This window comes from Orycteropus afer, unplaced genomic scaffold, assembly GCF_000298275.1.
Source record: "Orycteropus afer afer isolate SDZICR_OR568_19922 unplaced genomic scaffold, OryAfe1.0 scaffold00133, whole genome shotgun sequence".
Classification (NCBI taxonomy): domain Eukaryota; kingdom Metazoa; phylum Chordata; class Mammalia; order Tubulidentata; family Orycteropodidae; genus Orycteropus; species Orycteropus afer.
In genome coordinates, this window is record NW_006921720.1 from 7,181,574 (window position 1) to 7,190,761 (window position 9,188).

The following is a 9,188-nucleotide window of genomic DNA, read 5'->3' on the forward strand; positions in this document are numbered from 1 at the left end:
TTTTTTTTTTTTTTTTTTTTATGCTTCCTGCATCATTTCAATATTTTGCCTTTAGAATTTTTTCTTCAGTTCTTTCAGCTTGAGAAATGCTGAATAGGTTCTTCAGTTTTGCTTTTCTAACTCCAGTGTGGTTTACATCAAACTCAAAAGCCAGTATTAAACCTTTCACCAAAAACACCTATGAGATGAGAGAGAGAGAAAATAATGAGAAACTGAGTTCCAAGAGATGTTTCTCTAACTTCAGTTATGCACACTCATCTATGAGAGAGTGCTCTGTGACCCAGACAACCCTAACTGAATGAAACACATCTCATTTTGTGTTAGGCATTTACTGAGTTGCTAACTGCAGAAACCTGTGGAGGGCTCAAAAGAGAAGTGAAACACATCTCATTTTGTGTTAGGCATTTACTGAGTTGCTAACTGCAGAAACCTGTGGAGGGCTCAAAAGAGAAGTGTCCATAAACAAGGTAGGACTGCAGCTAATGTGGGAGGCTTGTCTAACTGAGTGAGAGACAGCAACAGTGCATGCAACCACACCTGCACCTCCTGCAGCTCCACTTACTGAGTGAGAGTCACCATTTCCTTCTCCACCAACTGGCCAACAATAAATGACAGTCAAGGAGAGCCTGACTCACCCTTACTGCTCTTCACAAACAGTTAACAGAAATCTAAATACAACAACATCACAGTGTCTCAGAACAGACCATCACAGTCCACACAACGAAGCAGGATAAAGTGGTAGAAACAAGGGAACAGGATACAGACCCAGAACACATCCCTGAGGAAGAAGCAGCATTGGAACTCTCTGATAAGGAATTCAAAAGAATTATCTTTAGATATCTGCAGAGGATTGAGAGACAGACCAAAGAAAACACAGAAAAAACCCTACTAGAATTTTGGAAGAAAATACAAGAACAAAATGACAAAATAAATGAAAAATGATACAAATCTACAGATAGAAATCCAGAAGATTAATACTAAATTTTCAGAAATAACACAATGAAAGGACAAAGGAATAGAATTGAATCAATGGAAGACACAATTAATGAGATTAAAGACAAATACTTGACTAGTTCTTTGGAAAGGGATCAGTCAGAAAAAAGCTCAAAACAAAATGCAGAAAGCTTAAGGTTCATGTGGGATACCATCAAAAGGAATAACCTACATGTAATTGGAATTTCAGAACAGGAAGAGAAAAATAAAACCATTGAGAAAATTGTCCAAGATTTGTTGGAAGAGAACTTCCCTGATAGGATGAAAGATGAGGATATATTCATTCAGGAAGTTCAACGAACCTCAAACAGGATAGACCCCAAAAGAAAATCACCAAGACATATCATCATCAAATTCATCAAAACCAAAGACAAAGAATAAATCCTGAAAGCAGCATAGGAAAGATTAAAAGTTACTTAAAAAGGACAACTAGTAAGAATAAGTTCTGATTTCTCAGCAGAAACCATGCAAGCGAGAAGGCAATGGTATGGTATATATATAAAACCCTGAAAGAGAAAGATTTCCAACTAATTATATACCCAGCAAAATTGTCCCTCAAATATGATGGTGAAATTAGGAGATTTTCAGAGAAGCAGAAATTAAGGGAACTTGTTAAAACAGGACCAACCTTATAAGAGAAGCACATTCTAAATTAAGAGGCCACCCTCATCAGGAAGCTGAGAAACTTCCTTAACTTGGGTGGCTCCAGACAACATTGAGTTGAAAACTAAATAGCTTAAATGGCAACTGTACCCATTTATCACAACACCAGTTAGGATATTCCCTCAGTCATATGACTTTACTGAAAATTTAACCAAGTGCAATGAATAGTTTATGTTTTCTCTTTTGACATCAACCATCTGACATTTAACCTCTAGAAACCACACTTGCAGGATCACACTGCATTGTCATCTGTCAGTTTCTGCTGCCAGTTTGTCATCTGTCAGTTTCTGCTGCCAGTTCCTCTCAGAACAAACAAAACTGCCTAGTTTTGACTTTGGTCTATTTTAAAATCTGTTATGCTTTCTAAAAGCAATAGCCCCCTCTTTAGACACTATCTCAAAAGTGTTAAAAGGCAGTAATCAGACTACATATCTATGTTGCTGGTTTGATCTCTTCTGAGTCAGCTTTAAATGTGACGTTTATGGAGTTTGGTGGGACCCCCAAGACTATGGCCCTGGGATATACTTCGGGCCTGGGGTAGGACTCATTCCCAAGGACTGGCTCTCAGCCCAATAGTAGAAAGGCTTACATGCAGAACACCCAACCCAGGGTGATGCACCCACATACTCTATGGAGATACACTCCTTGGAGTAACTGGCCATGGGGCACCAGGGGGGCAGCATTAATATGGAAGGAAAGCTGGACAGACAGGAGTGCGTATCTAAGAAGGGCACCGGGATTGGGGGGAGTCACAGGGAAGGGAGAGGAGGAGAGTGGGTTAGGGTTAGGGATGGTAATCAGGGGCAAGGGGGTGAAACCAAATGAACACAAACTGTTGAATGTAAGACAAATTCTGCTCTGTAAATTTGTACCCAAAGCTCACATACACACAAAAAGTGTAACAAAAAGTCAAAATATCTGAACGGAGGGAAACCATAATGGTTAAAATGGACTGTCTGAGATCCTAGTACAAAGATTTTACTCTCACCATCTTACTGACTCCAAGTGGCAGAGCAAATCATTTTTGTATACTCAAAAAGGGAAAATCATGGATAGAGAGGGAGAACAATGTGGAATAAAACTCAAAATCATTTGGAAAAAAAGAGGGAGACCAGGTTTGCTGGTCTGATAGAGCCTGATGGAAGCACTGAGACTATGGCCCCTAGCTGCCCTTCAGGTCTGGAATTGAACCCACACCTGTGGCTTCCAGACAAATAAAAGACAGGCATATAAGTTGAACATTTACCTGAAGTAGATATACTCCTTGGAGAGAATAATCATGGGAGAAAGAAGGGCTGTTTCTGCGCAGGGAGACAGCTCAGGGGGTAGGAGTGCATGGAGGGATGGACATAAGGAAAAGGTAACTATGGGGAGGAAGTGGAAAGGGAGCTGTTACATTGGGGTAAATTGTAGTCAGTGTCATGAGACAAAGTATATGTGAACTGCTGTATGGAAAGTGAATTTGCTCTGTAAATTTTCACCCAAATCACAATTTAAAAAAAAGGGGGGAAATAATATCTTTCACCATATTATAAAATTCTCATCATGATAACCTTGTGATTAAAATGATGAAATATGATGTAGATTATAGTCGTCATAGTAGGGAAATTTGCAGTTGGTTGAACCACTGTAATAAAAGAATAGGTATCTAGTGCAGTACCACAGGTCTTTGTCTTTGGACCTAATTTGTTTAGTACTTGGCAATAATTAAGGGCATAGAAATGTAAATACCGGATTTGTAAATGACAAAGCCCCAATTTTTATTGAACATGCTAGGTATCCTATTCAAGATTCAGAATTAACAAGATGATTAAATAAAACAAAGATAAATGTAAACTCACAATATTTGGGTTAAAACCAACCATAAAGTGGTGTACTGGATTGGATCCTGGAACAGAAAAATGGCATTAACAGAAAACTTGTGACATCTGAATAGATTAATAGTAATGTACCAGTATTAGTTTCTTGGTTTTGACAAAGGTACTACAGTATTGTAAGAGAATAAAATTAGGGGAAACAAACTGAGTGAGGGGTTAGTAGGAAGTCTACACTTTTTGCAACTTTTCTGTAAATATAAAATTTTTCCAAAAAAAGTTTGTTAAAAAAAATTGTACAAATACAATTTAAAGATCTTTCTACGTACAATTTATGTGAAAAAAATCAGCTAATTTTTATTGACCATAATTTAGGAGTACAGTGGAATTACTTACAGCAACTGTGATCTTCCAAGCAGATCTGAAAGACTAATAATAAAAACTACTTTTATAGACTGCTTATGGAGCTCTGGTAGTGTAGTGCCTTAAGGCACTTGACTGCTAACCAGAAGGCTAGCGGTTCAAACCCACCAGCTACTCCTTGGAATTTTGGGCAATCTACTTCCGTAGTGATACTGCCTCAGAAACCCAAGAAGGGGTCACTATGAGTTGGGTCTAACTTGACAGCATGTAATAACAGCAGACTGCTTATAGCAGGTGTGGTAGTTAAGGTTGTGTCTGCTTGCCTGGGCCTGGTTGAGTGGCTGGGCAGCTGGTTGTAGTTATTCCCCATGGTGAGATTGGTAATCAACTCCATGGTGGAATCTACTGGATCAGTTGAGTCTGCTCCTAGTATACAAGAAGTGACTTTGAGGAAGGTCTCCAGCTTATGGCATGCTTGAACCCTGCATATAGCCAAGTTGTTCAGCAGCTCGTCATGTTGCCCTGCTGATCTTGGGACATTTTCTGGACTTGAATAATGTCCTTCTGTGTGGTTTGGTAACATCGGGACTGTGCCATTTTATTTGTCGACCTTGTGCTTGTTAGCCTCAGTAGCTAGCAACTGCCTGAGTGAAGAGATGCCTCTAGCTTCTATGGACCAAGAGCAAGAGGCAGAGCTGAAGTCCAAAGTCAAGGAGCTTTCACCCAGTCCCTAGAGCCTGGCACTTTGAACTTGAACTTCTAGCCTCCAAAACTGTAGGGGAATAAACTGTTTGTTAAAGCCACCCACCTGTGGTATTTTCTGTTAGAGCAACATAAAGTAACCAAAATAATAGGCCAGGAACTGGGTTAAAGGTGCCATACTTACTAATTAGTTTCATCCTCACAACAATCTTAAGAGATATTGTTATCCTCATTAGACAGATGATGAAAGAGACAGCTTTTCTTCACTATATCACTTTGATCATCTACTCTGAACACATCAGTTTAAGAAACTAGAGCCCAAAGGAGGTGACTTAGCTCTTAGGTCACATTAACAGAAGCACACTTTAGATTAAGAGACCAGTCTTTTATCCACTACTGGTGGAACATAATTTTGGTGAATATACTTTAAAAGCTACAGACTATCTGGAAAGGAGAACAGCATGGGAAGAATCTACAAACCATCTGGCTAGGGTTAATAAACAGCCGTAGGAACTGAAAGTATCTAGCTTAGATGTGACTAAACAACAAATAAATGAATACTGCCATTGAGTTGATTCATAGCAACCCTTCCTTGGGTTTCCAAGGTGGTATCTCTATGGAAGTAGATTGCCCAGCCTTCCTTCTGAGGAGCGGCTGGTGGGTTTGAACCTCCAGCCTTCTGGTTAGCAGAAGGCACTATGACATCAGTGCTCCCACATGCATATGAGGCTACGGAAAATACTGTAACTTGGGTCAGCACCTTAGTCTTCAAAGTGACATTGTTGCTCTTTAACACTTGAAGGAGGTTTTTTTGCAGCAGATTTGCCCAGTGAAATGTCCTTTGATTTCTTGACTGCTGTTCCATGGGCGTTGATTGTGGATCCAAGTAAATCGAAATCCTTGACAACTTCACTCTTTTCTCCATTTATCATGATTTTGCTTATTGGTCCCGTTGTGAGAGTTTTTGTTGTCTTTGAGTTGTAATCTATACTGAAGGCTGTAGTCTTTGTTTTTCATCAGTAAGTGTTTCAAATCATCTTCACTTTCACCAAGCATGGCTGCAGCATCTGCATGTTGCTGGTTATTAATGAGTCTTGGTCTAATCCTGATCCTGTGTTCTCCATATAGTCCAGCTTCTCAGATTACTTGCTCAGTATACAGATTGAATAAGTATGATGAAAGGATACAACCCTGACACACACCTTTCCTAATTTTAAACCACAGATTATTCCCTTGTTTTGTTCAAAATACTGTCTCTTGGTCTGTGTACAGGTTTCTTCGCAATGTTAGCCACAGTTTAAGATCCACACAGTCAGCCTTTGCGTAGTCAATAAAACACGGCCTTCTTCCTAGTCTGTCTTTGTCTGTAAGCTTTGCCGAAACCTGTCCACCAAGGGTGACGTGACCTTGCTGCTATTTGAAATACAGGGCCATAGCTTCCAGCCGTAGCAACACACAACCATCACCATACGATAAACTGCTGGCAATAGTTTAGGGACATAAAATAAACTAGTAATTACCAAAGGTACAGGACGGGTTGATTACAAAGGGGCACAGTGAAAGTTTGGGGGTGATGGAACTGTCCTATATCTTGCAGTGAACTGCACACATTTGTCAAAACTTGTAGAACTATGTACTTTAAAATCGTGAATTTTATTGTGCACTTTATAATAAAAAATTGTAATAATTTATATAATCTCTTGCTTACTTAGCAGAATCAGTTTCTTAATATCTTTTGCTTACTTAGGGTACAATAATTAGTTGCTATTGAATCAGTTTTTGAATCAAATTGCCAACTTTCACCTACTAGTTGGGCGCTTAACTGCTTTTGCCACCCTAGAACTCCAGGATATTATAGCAACATTAACATTAATATCTTTGTTGTCAGGATGTCTCTTCCATAGAGACCACAAACTGAACTTTAAACCCATAGAGATCCATGGGCTTGCTACAGACTGTCCAAGCAGCAGTCTGCCCTCTACTGATTTCACACAGTTTCTGCTGGTCATATCTGGACTACAGCATAATCCTCTATTTAGAAAAGAAAGAACAAAATCATATGGCCCCTTTCAGGAATTTCCATTGAATCCAAAGATCAGGAACTTTTCAAAAGCCAATGTGCCAACGTTTCCTATCAATAGTTAATAATTTTTCCTATTCCAAGTCAATAGATGAGCAGGCATTGTTTATAATAGTTAAGTTTCAATTCTTAACTGGATAGGGAAGTTTCCAGAGACAGTCAAATAATGGAGGTGTTGAATGCCACCGAGGCAATGCTGGATAAGAATGAATCTATGGGTATGGAAGTGAAAAAGAACAGTAAAGGTTATGAAAAGCAAAACCCAATCAGAAAAGAAAATCCTTCAGGAAGGTGAGAGCTTCTTTACAATCATCTCATATGGGTAACAGCTGGCCAACCAAGCAATAGTTGTTGTTGTTATGTGCCGTGAGTCAGACCCAACTCACAGCGACCCCTCCTTGAGTTTCTGAGGCAGTATCACTATGGAAGTAGATTGCCCAACCTTCCTTCCGAGTGGCTGGTGGGTTTGAACTGCAGCCTTCTGGTTAGCAGTCAAATGCCTTAGGCACTATGCTACCAGAGCTCCTCTAGCAATAGTTATATGACAACTGAAATAGTCTAGTATTTACTTTTAAAATAAACTTCAAAATATTTTGCTTTTAATCAATTCAGAAACAACACAAGCATGATCAATAATAAAGAAAATTCAAATATTAGTAGAGACAAAAATGTTATTTTACTCACAAATTTAGAAACTCATCTATTATTTTGAACTACCAGTAGGTGGCACTCAAATTAGACAACTGTCTTTGTGTTAAGTTGGCACATCCAGTTCTTTAAAGGAAGTAACATGAAACTGAACTAAACCTTTAGGCACCTCTGGTTCTCCATTTCCTTCTCTTTCATTGCTTGTAGCAATTCATTAGATCTTCTTTGGGGGGTAGGTTAATACAGTTCTTGTAAATCTTATAGCTGTGTCCCAGGCAATACTACCAACCAGCCAACCAAACACTGCTGTCAAGTCGAACCCGACTGATAGCAACCCCTCCTTGGGTTTCCCAGCCAGTATCACTATGGAAGTAGATTGCCCACCCTTCCTTCTGAGGAGTGGCTGGTGTGTTTGAACTGCCAGCCTTCAGGTTAGCAATCAAATGCCTTAGGCACTTAGCTACCATTTATTGGCCAGCTATTTAGGGCCTTTACTTTCCCTCAGTCATGGGGATGATGCATGACCGGGCAGCTTCCATTGTGCATGGAGTCACTGTGAGTCAAGGGCCAACTAGGTTAACACAGTACACTAACTTGCTCATGGGGAGTTGGAGATGTCTTTCTAGTTTATGGTCACTCTTCTAAAAAGTTTGTTACCTTCGTTAAATTTTATCCTTAAGTACATGGCTTCCTTAATTTGACCTATCGTTGTAGGAGCTCTGGTGGTGTAGAGCCTAAGGCATTTGACTGCAAACCTTCCTTCAGAAGGAAGACTGGGCAATCTACTTCCATATAGTTATGGTCTCAAGAGGAGGGGTCATTATAAATCAGAGTGGATTCGATGGCAGCGTTTTGCTTTTGTATGGCTCTTGTACCTTCCGGGGTTACCTTTACTTAGATGAAAACATGAATAGTGTCATTTGTTACAAAGCTTTCCAAAATTCCATTTCATTTAGATCCCAGATGGTTGGTGGTTCAAACGCACCAGGCTCTCTGTGGAAGGAAACAGGGCAATCTACTTCCAGATTCACCACCTCAGAAGCCCAAAAGGGGTCTCCATTATGAGTTTAAGGAGCTCTGGTGGCATTGTGCCTAAAGCATTTAACTGCTAACCAGAAGGCTAGTGGTTCAAACCCAAAAGGGGTTGCTGAGTCAGAATGCACTGAGTTTTCATTCAGTTTAGATTGGCTTGCAGAGTAAGATGTTTTATACAACTCTGCTAAACTAAGCTGGATTACAATTTATAATCAAATAACCCATCCTCTCAAATACTGATATACAGTATTCCCATAAAAATTTCCAATGTATCTTTTCAGCATCAAAAACACAGTAACTTAGTTTACTAACAATTACCCCAGTCAGCCTATTCACTGTTTCCTTAATTGTTTTTGGTCCAAATTAGCAAAATGCCATTTTTCAAGCTCTTAATTTCCCCATTGTTCCATTAACATGACTAAATTACTAGATTAAAACCCAAGGGCGGGCCACTGTGAGTCAAATTCAGCTGCAGAGTTTGGTTTGGGCATATGGCTCACAGCCCATTCTGTGGCATTATTTGGTCTAGTACCTTTCCCAAATTCAGGATTCTAATTGTTAACTGCCACCATAGTTCTTGGGTTAAGTGGGGTTCAAGTGACAAACATCCAACTTTCAGTATGTCATCTTTATTTTTCCTAGAACCTGAATACAATGTTTTAGAAGCAGTGCACTTCATACTTTTTAAACCTCAGATTAACTACTGTATCATTTGTAGATGTGAAAATGCATTCCAAAAACTGGGAAACTCAAGTCATTTAATCATTTAACAAACTCACTGTTTTACTACACAAAACTAAATTCTATATGCAACACAGCCTTTATTACATTAATTTAGCCTTCTTACAAGGCAGCTTATATATAAACATTATATGTTTTTGTCCTAATCA

At 39.3% G+C, this 9,188-nt stretch overlaps 1 protein-coding gene across 1 annotated transcript in view; it reads right to left on the reverse strand.

The window, feature by feature from the left end:
- Positions 1–9,188, reverse strand: part of EEF1A1 (eukaryotic translation elongation factor 1 alpha 1) — a 30,450-nt gene that overhangs the window by 18,660 nt on the left and 2,602 nt on the right. The gene's annotated exons all lie outside the window — the stretch shown is intronic.